Source organism: Berghia stephanieae, chromosome 4 (genome assembly GCF_034508935.2).
Source record: "Berghia stephanieae isolate SIO BIC M18660-M18661 chromosome 4, UCSD_Bste_1.3, whole genome shotgun sequence".
In the NCBI taxonomy this organism is placed as follows: Eukaryota; Metazoa; Mollusca; class Gastropoda; order Nudibranchia; family Aeolidiidae; genus Berghia; species Berghia stephanieae.
This window is the reverse complement of record NC_088363.1, coordinates 11,972,173-11,983,775: the sequence shown is the minus strand read 5'-3', so window position 1 is coordinate 11,983,775 and position 11,603 is coordinate 11,972,173. Positions and strand designations below refer to the sequence as shown.

Below are 11,603 nucleotides of genomic sequence, written 5' to 3'. Positions count from 1 at the left end.
TAACCTCCCATGCATACTGTTAGTTACCTCGCAAATTATGCCAAATCAGAACACACAAATTCGATAATTTTATTTGTAAACATGATGACCCAACTTAATGTAACATTGAGTATTGTTTGGATATATATACCATACCCATTCATGATTTGGGAAATCTTCTCTTTATCTATTATTGTTATGAATTTTCACTCATTTATGATTAATAATTGAAATGTCAATATTCCATTTACATTTTCATTCATTTCATATCATCGACTTAAATCATGCTTCATTGCCATCACTATTGTTTATCACAATGATTTGTAATCACATTGCCATCATATTTTTTATCACAATGATTTGTAATCACATTGCCATCATGTTGTTCATCACAATGATTTGTAATCACAATCTTTCATTGTTATTGTCACCCATTCATATACCTACGTTAATATAAACATTTCCATGTCTAGTTAATAAACAATTTAATTGTAGCACAAATCATAACAATGGATTAATGCTAGAGTATCATGATAGTAAATTTACTTCCGTTTGTAAAATCTATCTTTCCCATAATGGTTAAAGAGTATATTTTAAACGTGGGTGGGGGTGTCACAGTAAAGATTGTTCACAATTATCTTATTAAATTTTATTTTATTAAGAACTGAATTCATCTCACTCCAGTTATATTTCGGTAGGCTTAGATAAACTTTACCTTCTAATATTAGATCGTCTTTCCTTTTATAGCCTTCCCTCGAATTAATTTCTAATTAGTGAATACTTTTCGTTCTACATACTGTCACGTAGCCACTTATTATAAAGCTGATAGGTCTAACATTTGACACTCACTTTCTCTCCACAATCTATGCCGGACGGCCAGTCACTCTATTCCTATATATATATTGTAAGATTTTTATCTTTTGGGACTTTGTAGATATTATATCTACACCATTAAGACGCCGGAGCTTTTAACTTTGATTGTATAATCTTCAAGGATCAAACCCAAGCCCGCTGTACTACACTATAACCTCTTACCAATTGCCTGGAAGTGGAATTTTACGAGTCCAATCCTATTATCAGAGGAATAGATCATCCAAGCCCATCAACTGCCTGGAAACGTAAACTTACGAACCTGAGATATTATCATAAGTTACGTAAAATATTCATATCTCTATTTGTAACTGCCACGATCACTGTTTATCTCTTTTAATTAAATTTCATCATTATTTTTATTTCATTGTAAACAAATCGTTAATTGTTTTTCATTTATAGTAACTAGTAAATTCTGGGGCCTCATTCTACATATATCTTTATGCATAGTCGAGTAGCTCTTTACTCACTTGAGACCATGACAATTATAATCATCATTATTATTATTATTATTATTATTATTATTATTATTATTATTATCATCATCATCATTATTAATTATTATTATTATTATTATTATTATTATTATTATTATTATTATTATTATTATTATTATTATTATTATTATTATTATTATTATGTGTTTGGGTTTTTATAGCTATCGGATGTTGGGCAAACTTAAACAAAAATATGCTAAAACATTGGTTGATTTCGGTAAAGAGTTAGAGACTGGTCGAATAATTGCTTTAAAAAATGATTGCCAAAAACTTTCACTGAACAAATTCCAAGTATAATTTGAGGTTTCAGCTCCTTTCATTTTAGAAGATTGCTTCGGACAAAAGATTGCCAATTTTTAAACAAGCGTATTTATTTTTTACCAAATACTAGATTGAAAATTGGTGGGCCGGAAGAAATCGGATATAAATAAAGGGGATACCCAGAGTGAGAGAGAGAGAGAGAGAGAGAGAGAGAGAGAGAGAGGGAGATAGATAGATAGATAGATAGATTGAGTGAGAGAGAGAGAGAGAGAGGGAGATAGATAGATAGATAGATAGATTGAGTGAGAGAGAGAGAGAGAGAGAGAGAAAGAAAGAAAGAGAGAGAGAGAGAGAGAGGGAGATAGATAGATAGATTGAGAGAGAGAGAGAGAGGGAGAGAGAAAGAAAGAAAGAAAGAGAGAGAGAGAGAGAGAGAGAGAGAGAGAGAGAGAGAGAGAGTCTAATGTAATACAGATATTTATTTACATAATAATGTGCACATTAGCTGCACCAATGGCTTCATTTTTGCCGATCTGAGAGGTGTCAGATTGTAGAATTAAGACGTTGAAGTATTTGATTAAAAAATAATTACCACGTAATTTGTAAGGCATTTGTGTCATTACGATCTTTAGATAAAACGATATTTGTATGATGAATGGGGATCTATCCTGTCTTTATGACTTTATAAAGAGCAAATATTCTACCCTTTTAATATACAATAATGACCAGTTATCAAGCTTTAGGATAAAGAACTGAACATCGAAATAAATCAGTCGAACTCGAGGCAGACTGATTTTTTGGGGTGGTTTTTTTTCTTGTATTTTTCTTTGTCTGGTACATTTCATACACACTCGTTCAGTTCTTTATCTTACACCGATGCCTGCTCCATACTTTCTTAATTTGATATTATCAAGCTTTAAATTTCACTAAAATTAGATTTTTTTTTTTAAAGTCTCATTTAGATACTTTTGACAACGTCTTTTATTCAGATATAACAAAATCAGAATCGACTGTGGGGTAGGAAAATAAAAAAGATATCTTACATTCTTTCGTTTTGGAATTCGGACTTTGGAATTCCAACGTGCCTTCTCGAGCTCGTTCTTGCAAAATTGAAAATATGTCCGAATTTATTTAAAAGCAAGACTGTACGAATCTATCATTATACGATTTGGGTTTTCAGGAAATCCAGATTTTATTGTGACGTAAAAACAATATACATTATGACATCCTTATTATTTATTACCCTTTGTCAATAGAAAAATAAAACAGGTCAAAAATTGTTTTTCCTCACATATCCGGTTTGACTGAAAAATAGATTTTGATTCGTGACGATATCCCGACCACAATGATAATCGTTGAATTCAAGATCCAGGAATCGTTTGCTTTTATTTATTTTGTTGTTGTTGTCGTCGTCGTCGTCGTCGTCGTCGTCGTCGTCGTTGTTGTTGTTTTAAAAATACATATTGAATTAGAAAAAATATACATAGATAACGCCATTGGAGGGGTACTCTGGTAACATTCTTGATCTGCTGCCTTTGATATTTCAAACCGGCTCCCAATGCGCGCTGCCAAGGTAGCGTAGTGGCGTTCAATTTTAATTCAGAAGAGTGAGTGGAGCAGGCACGTATGTTGAAAGCTACAAAAAATGAGGTGAGTTGGAAAATGCCAGAAGACAACAGAGAATACAAATGTCCACGACCCCCGTGGATAGCTCATACGGTAGAATCACCGTCTCCCGGGCCAGGCGGAGTTGTACCAGTAAGGTCGGGCGTTCGAGCCCCTATCGCCGCCGCGAAGTTTTCATTCTCTGTTGTCTTCAGGAATTTAATTACCTTATTTAATTGCACACTTTTTAATTGTTGATTTGTAATTTTTTTTTTTTTTTTTAATAAGAATTAACGATTTAAAAACTCTGGAATGTTAAACAGCGATTGTGGTTCGCGGCTGGCGTAAATCTATAATATCTCCCACTGCTTGTTCGCTATGTGGTCTAGTGGTATGCCACTCGCTTTCGGATCGGAATGTCCTGGGTTCGAGCCTCGTCGGCGCATAGTTGAGCCTCGGAGAAGGCTCTTTACTCACATTCTCTCACATTACTTAGAGTGTAAAATAAGTACCTGGTCGTTAACAGCGTTGTCTCTATCGGAAAAATTGTAATATCGCCTAACAGGCGTCATGCCCCGTCCTAAATGTTAAATGACTCCTTGTAAAGTGATTTGATAACGTTTATTGGATATTACGCTTTATAAAAGCTAAATTTTTTATTTTTTATTTTTATATTTTATTTATTCTATTATTATTATTATTACTCTTTGCTTCAGAGACCGGCGATGTGTTTTTTTTTTTATTTCAATGTAAATAGGATTATTCAAATGATGCTGTAAGGAATTCCAAAGTCATATAGACACAGGTATCGAGCACCTTTCTCACCTTGCCGTTACCTCCCTGACAACCTTACCTTCAATCTGACATTGGGTGACTTTACCTTTCCTCTTGAAACATCCAATAAAACAAAATGAGAACATTATGCTAAAATACATTTGTATTGTAAATATGGAGGAAAAGTCGTGACATCAAACCCTTCACTCTTTTGATTCCTAAATCCTTGGAAGTGTGTATATAACTAGTCTTCGGAGTACTAATACTGAATAGGTTACATAAAGGTGGTATAACTATTTCTGTAGCAATATGTCGATGCAAATTCTTAGGATTACGGGACATAAAAGAGAGAGGGTGTGTGATATTTATTGAAGACCAGTATATCTATTTAGACTAGAAAATATGACTTGGAGAAGATGAATTATATGCATGTATACAGTCCTCGGGAGGAATGGTTTTACTCTTCCAATGAAATAGTAACCAGATTTTTAAAATATCATGTTTTTCTTCCCTTGATGGCGTTCCACTAGAAGGAACGATATTGAAGTCACTCATCTCTTCGTTAGTGCTTATAAGACGTTGAATTTTGGTGAATTGTTCTCACTAAATGATATCAATCAGAATATAAACTCTCAAGGTTACACATAGTTTTGTGTGTCGGTGTGTCATATCCCACTGGCGGAGGTTGTGAGCATTTGCATCAACAGTTCTTTGTTAATGTTTTTTGCCATCCACGTTTATGAGTAATTCTCACTAAACTGTATTAACCAGACTATAATCGTTCAAGGATACACATAGTTTTGTGTGTTGGTCCGTTATACTTCCGGATGACAATGTTGTGAGCTTCTTCGCCAAGCGTTCATACACTATCTATGGAAGAAAGAACTCAACACGGCCCCACACCGTGTCCGCCCACACCTCTCTCTCTCTCTCTCTCTCTCCCTCTCTCTCTATCTCTCTCTCCCTCTCTCTCTCTCTATCTCTCTCTCTATCTCTCTCTCTATCTCTCTCTCTCTATCTCTCTCTCTATCTCTCTCTCCCTCTCTCTCTATCTCTCTCTCTATCTCTCTCTATCTCTCTCTCTCTCTATCTCTCTCTCTATCTCTCTCCCTCTCTCTCTCTATCTCTCTCTATCTCTCTCTCTCTCTATCTCTCTCTCTATCTCTCTCTCTATCTCTCTCTCTATCTCTCTCTATCTCACTCTCTCTATCTCTCTCTATCTCTCTCTCCCTCTCTCTCTCTCTCTCTCCCTCTCTCTCTCTATCTCTCTCTATCTCTCTCTCTCCCTCTCTCTCTCTCTATCTCTCTCTTTACTTTTCCCTTTAAAGATACACAAACTTAAATGGCGTGTATCTTGGACCATGACCTCACTCAGGTCAAACTATGAGAGGAAGTGTCAACAATGTACTGTATCAAATTTACACACGCACAAACACAACCTCACACATACACTAACCCCATAAACACACAAATTCATAGTTTCTCTCTTCCAAACCCATACACACTGATACACACGCAGACACAGACACAGACACAATCACACAATCACACACACACACACACACACACACACACACACACACTGACTGCCTCATTGTGTTTCACTTTCAATAAAGATATCAACGAGTTTCCACGGTCCAATGACAATTACACCAGTCAACCCTCCACCCCTCTACCCCCACCTCCATCTCATTTCCTTTCGTATCACATCATACCCAAAACATTTCAGGCTAACCCACACCGGAGACTGACTCCGACGACCCGGCACTGCCGTCCTCTGCCGTTTTCCGGATAAAGACGTCGGGCACTGACAAAATACTAAGAATAAAGAGAAAGGCCGAAAAACAAAAACCCGGCAGAGGACGTCGGGTGCTTGGTGTGGGTAGGTCTCGCGGCTCTTCCATTGGTTGAACTTTTGAATACAACTCACGATTTGTTTTCTTTCGTGGTCAACGACTTGTCTTTTCACGTCATTTTTTGATCAGCGTTCAGGCGATACGTTTACGATGGCTTCGCTCATATATAGATAGTATGCAGATGACGTCACTCAGGCCTTTGTTATTGTTTTTGCCATCCGCGTTTGTGAGCGATTCTCACTAAACTGTATTACCCCGACTATAAAAGTTCATGATTACACAATGTTTTGTGTGTTCGTCCGTTATACTTCCGGATGGCAATGTTATGAGCTATTTAGCCAAGCGCATACTATCTGTATCGTCTATTTATTTATGGTATGTGTTTAATTAAAATACTCACCAGCGCTGCCCGCCGCCAGATCAATCTTACCAACACATAAACCTATGTGTAACCTTGAACGTTTATAATTCGATTGAGAAAATTTAGTGAGAGCTAATCACGTACTTGGCGATCCACAAACGATATCAATGAACTGAGTGACGGAAAAGGTGTGTTGGTACGATCAATCTGTCGGTCAAATCTGATTGGTGTTTTACTTAAACACATAGCATCAATAAAACACAATGAAGTACCGCCCCAGTGAATTCCTGAACCACAGCTATTAAAATATTTACTTTCTCATGTCCATAAATTGAGGTCTTGTAAATTACAATAGAACACGGAGAAATGGAAATCCAAGAGCGATAACAATCAGTTAAAAACTTTACTCTGGAAAAAAATAACACGAATTTTAAAATTTGGTCAGAAAACTCGTCCTTCAAATATCGATCGATTTAAATGACCCTCATCTTGTGAAAAAACTCTCAAACTTGGGAATTTATTAAAGAGCTCTGGGGGTCAGAAGTTGTATTGTTTTTACCTAGATGAGGGTCATTAAATCCGATCGATATTGGGAGGACGAGTTTCTGGCCAAATTTTTAAATATTCGTGTTTCCAGAGTACTTACAGTTGACTGGTTATGGTAGATCCCCTATTGTAAGATTGTAGGATATTCACAAATTAACACTAGCGGCGCCAACGATTGAAACTGACGGCAATTCATATCAAGTGATTTCATCGTCCTTTTTTATAAATGTTTTATGTTTTTTTCTAAAACTCTTCTTGTAAGAAATTCCAACTATTTGTAAAGCAATACTTTCAATAATGGAAGGCATGCGATAAAAAAATACACCCACACAAATACAATCACAATTACACAAACTACACACAAGCACGTACATAAACACACTTCCCACACGCAACCAACTCGCACACACATCCCCCCCCCCCCCCCGCCACACACGCACACAAAGACACACTCTCCACACACACAAACACTCACATCATCATCATCATCATCATCATCATCATCATCATCATCATCATCATTATCATCATTTTATTTCCATACAAAGCATTTCTGAAATTTAAAAAAAATCCATTAATTCTTCCCATAGGTAAAATCTCTCTTTAGGGTCTATTCCAATGGAGGACTGGAATAACCAAGGCGTCAGCCGCAGTACAGCGCCGCAAACTGAGCTAGAGCGAGGCAACTTTCTCAAGGGTACACATGGCAGTGGGTATTCGAACTCGTTACCTTTCGGGCACGAAGCAAAGACCGAACCGCTGAGCCACGCTGCCCCATATTCACGTTTCCCCAGAAATGTGACCCACTTTGTCATTCCGGTATGAAAATTGAGTGTCGTCTCAAAATGATCATATTATATAGAAAGTTCGAAGATGACGTCACTCATGTCTTTGTTATTGTTTTTTTGCCATCCGCGTTTATGAGTAATGCTCACTGAACTGTATTAACCTGACTATAAACGTTCATGGATACACACAGTTTTGTGTGTTGGTCCGTTATACTTCCGGATGGCAATGTTAAGAGCTTCTTAGCCAAGCGCATACTATCTACAGATAGAACGAAGATGACGCCAGTCAGGTCTTTGCTATGGTTTATTTGCCATCCACGTGTATGAGTAATTCTCACTAAACTGTATTAACCAGACTACAGCAATTCATGGTTACACATAGTTTTGTGTGTTGATCCTTTATACTTCCGGATGGCAGTGTTGTGAGCTTCTTAGCCAAGCGCATACTATCTATAGACTAATAGGACACTATAAATGTTTTGAAAAGTTTCAGAATCAATTCTTAATAATCTAAGTTCGGATACCACATAGTTGAGTCCTTGGAAAAGGCAATTTACTCACATTCTTTCTCCCTACTTATGTCAAAATGGTTACCTGGTCGTTAACAGCGTGGTCTATGTTGAAAAAAAAAATCTGTAATATCGACTAATGCGAAACAGACAATATCAATTACTTGTTACCCTTTAGATAGAACGCTAGTCTATCGCAAGTACTCTCCGCCAGTTTTAACAGACATAGCTACCCAATATCCACTGGGTGGACCAGGGGGTCAGAAAAAAACATCTCATCTTCATCTTATTATAATTTATATTATATTTATATAATTTATAATATTTATTTATTATCTGGAGTCGATCTAAGTTCTCTTTGCTTGTGAAGCGAGTGCTCTACCAACTGAGCTATCGGGCCTTCCTGAAATAATATAATAATATAACATTATTTCGACCACGACCACCAGGCTATTGTAAACTCAACAACGAAACAAACAAACCCCATTATTATGATAGGGATATGTAACGGGAAGAACCAGTTGCCAAATAGGCCAGCAGTCTAATCTCTGAAACATGCGGTCTGTAATTTGAACCCCCAACCCATTCGACAACTCCCGGACTTCGTCTCAAACGAGATGTCCTTCTCCCACCACAAAACAGCATTCTCTCACACACCCAAATCTTTCCTAACGAAGAGACAAATATATTGAGAGGGTTAAAAGGTAAATTATGGGCTTTGGAACCGGACCTATCTAATATTTCTTATTGAAAAAAAAATTCCCTTTATTCATCCCAAAGGGAAAATTTGTCTATAGGGTCTATTCTAAGCGAAGACTGGAATAACCCAGGCGTCAGCCGCAGTGCAGCGCCGCAAATTGATCTAGGACGAGGTGACTTGCTCAAGGCCACGCAGCGCAGCGGTGGGTGATCGAACTCGGTACCTTTCGGGTTTTGCGTTTAGGGAAAATACTCACAACACTCGGCAGTCGACAATAACGTACCTACACACAAAAGTATTTTTGACCTTAAACTTATATGGTCTGATAAGTGAAATTGAGTGAAATTGTATCATTAAAATGGCCGTCTAAAACAAACAAACAAAGAACTGAGTGACGTCAATTTTGTTCTATCTATAAATAATCCAAGACCACTTATGCGCCGTCCTGTGAAAAAAACCCAACACATATTAAAATTTTTGGCCAGAAAACTAGTCTTTCAAATATAGATCTATTAGAATAACCATCATCTAAACAAAAACTCTCAAACCTGGGACATCACATAATTTGATGAGTTACAATTTTGATCGCTAAAAAAAAACAAACCCAGATTGCCTCAACCGGGACTGGCAGATTAGTCGGGCTGGTTTCTTTCCGGCATTTGTCTTTCCTTTTTTTTTTTCTTTCTTTTTTTGACTGGCACTGTTTATACACACTTAAAATATATATATTTAATGTATGCATTTGCATCTTCGGTTCGACATCAAAGCTGGATCTTAAATCTGAAGTATGACAATAAATTTGAGCATTATGTTTATTCTTGTAAAAGCGCTGAGCACGTTTAGCGGATATTATGCTATATATAAAAGCTCAATATTTACATTTTGTAAAATAAAAAAAATAAAAAACAACAACAACAAACAAACAAACAATGTAAATCATTTCTTGAGCTGCCAAAATCAAAGCCTCAAAGCGATTTATATCAAATACGTAAAGCTTAAACAATATAGACCGGTCTTAGTAAAATTCAGCATATCATTCTCTCAAACATAAGGGTTTCGAGACGACCAATCGCGTTTATTATGCAAGATGATTCTATTCAGTCTTCTCATGCTGTTCGTCCCGTTTGCTCAGTTGGTAGAGCAATTCGCTTTACACACAAAGGGTTCCAAGATCGATCCCAGGTGAAGTCAGGATTTTTTTTCTGTTCCTTCTATCCACCCAGCAGTGATTGGGTAGCTGGGTCTGTTAGATCTGACGGAAAGTACTTTGCGATAGAGTAACGTCCTATCCGTAAGGTAGCCAGCAATTTCTTCTGTCTATATAACACTATAAATCGAGATAAACTCCGGCTTCGTGTGCTTTACGGCTTTGAAGAACGTTTTCTCATATACTAACTCAACGCTTGGACAGCCACAGCTCACTCCTCTTGTTATCTTACCTCTTAGCACACACGCACAGAGACAGAAAACCCGTGGGTCACACACAAACAAACAAAAGGCCTGCTTGTCACTGGACTCTATTGGTTTTTAAAAAGAAATCTTTACATTCTAGCCACCGGTAACTTTTCTATCGTTTTAATATTTCATGATTCATAGCTTGTGTCCATCTTAGACTGCTCACTCTCCCTCTGGATAAGGTGTGTCAAAAGTAGCACGTTAGAAAATAATAGAACTATTGTGTGGTGTGTTATAAATTTTGTATGATTTTCGTGGGTATGTGTGTTTTACTATAATGTTATTTTTGTGTTATGGTGCTGTGGATAGAGTGTTATGATTTTGTCATTTACAATTTTGGGTGTTTCTTGGAGTATTAAATAGTGTATTCTCTTTGTGTTTGCAAAGGTGAGTGGCCACATTCATAGTTATGAAATAGATAGCAAACGTTTATGTCAATTTACAGGATCGGGTGTTACCTGGGAGTATAGATAGATCGAAGATGACGTCACTCATGTCTTTGTTATTGTTTTTTGCCATCCACGTTTACGAGTAATGCTCACTAAACTGTATTAACCTGACTATAAACGTTTAACGTAACACTATAGTTTTGTGTGTTGACTGTTATACTTCCGGATGGCAATGTTATGAGCTTCTTAGCCAAGCGCATACTATATATTAAAAAAGAATGTATTTATTCTCTATGTGTTAGTAAAGGTGAGTGGCCACATTCATAGATATGAGCTAGATCACAAACGTTTATGTCATTTTTACATTATTGGGTGCTACCCAAGAGTATGGCTTCTGCCCGAGAGCATTAAATAGTGTATTCTCTGTGTTTGCAAAGGTGAGTGGTCACACTCTTAGGTATGAGGTATAGATAGTATGCGCTTGGCTTAGAAGCTCAGGACATTGTCACCCGGAAGTATAACGGACCAACACACAAAACTCTGTGTAACCATGACCTTTTCTCGTCTGGACGAGAATTACTCATAAACGCGGGTGACAAAACCAAAGTTTAAAAGACCTAAACGCTATACTTTTTAATACTTTTTTTCAAGACTGAAATACAAACTTGTCAAAGAAGTCCCTCTTGACAACAACAAATACACTGAAAAAAGACATTAATCTTTTTTTTCTCATTTTACCTAGATACACGACTTTTAAATCATATAATATTATATATAGTTACTTATCCGAACCAGCGACCACCTGAGCTCTAGCCCTTCGGTCTATTATATAATATAGTTAAAATATATCAAACACTAAACTTGTGGTATCACAATCACCTTTGAATCGGAAGATCTGGGTTCGAGTACCATCTGTATGATTGAGTCCTTAAAAAAAGCATCTTTACAGCGTTAACAGTGTTGCCTCTAATGGAAAAAAAATGTAATATCGCCTAACAGGCGTCATTTCTCTT

General features: G+C 36.9%; 1 protein-coding gene across 1 annotated transcript in view; it reads left to right on the top strand.

Annotated features, from left to right (window-relative positions):
• The first annotated feature begins 10,229 nt into the window (after positions 1-10,229).
• LOC144970030 (uncharacterized) overlaps positions 10,230-11,603 on the top strand; it is a 586,145-nt gene continuing 584,771 nt past the window's right edge. The window contains exon 1 of the mRNA XM_078909209.1: positions 10,230-10,588. The gene's annotated coding sequence lies outside the window, so the exon portion shown is untranslated. The remainder of the gene's footprint in view (positions 10,589-11,603) is intronic.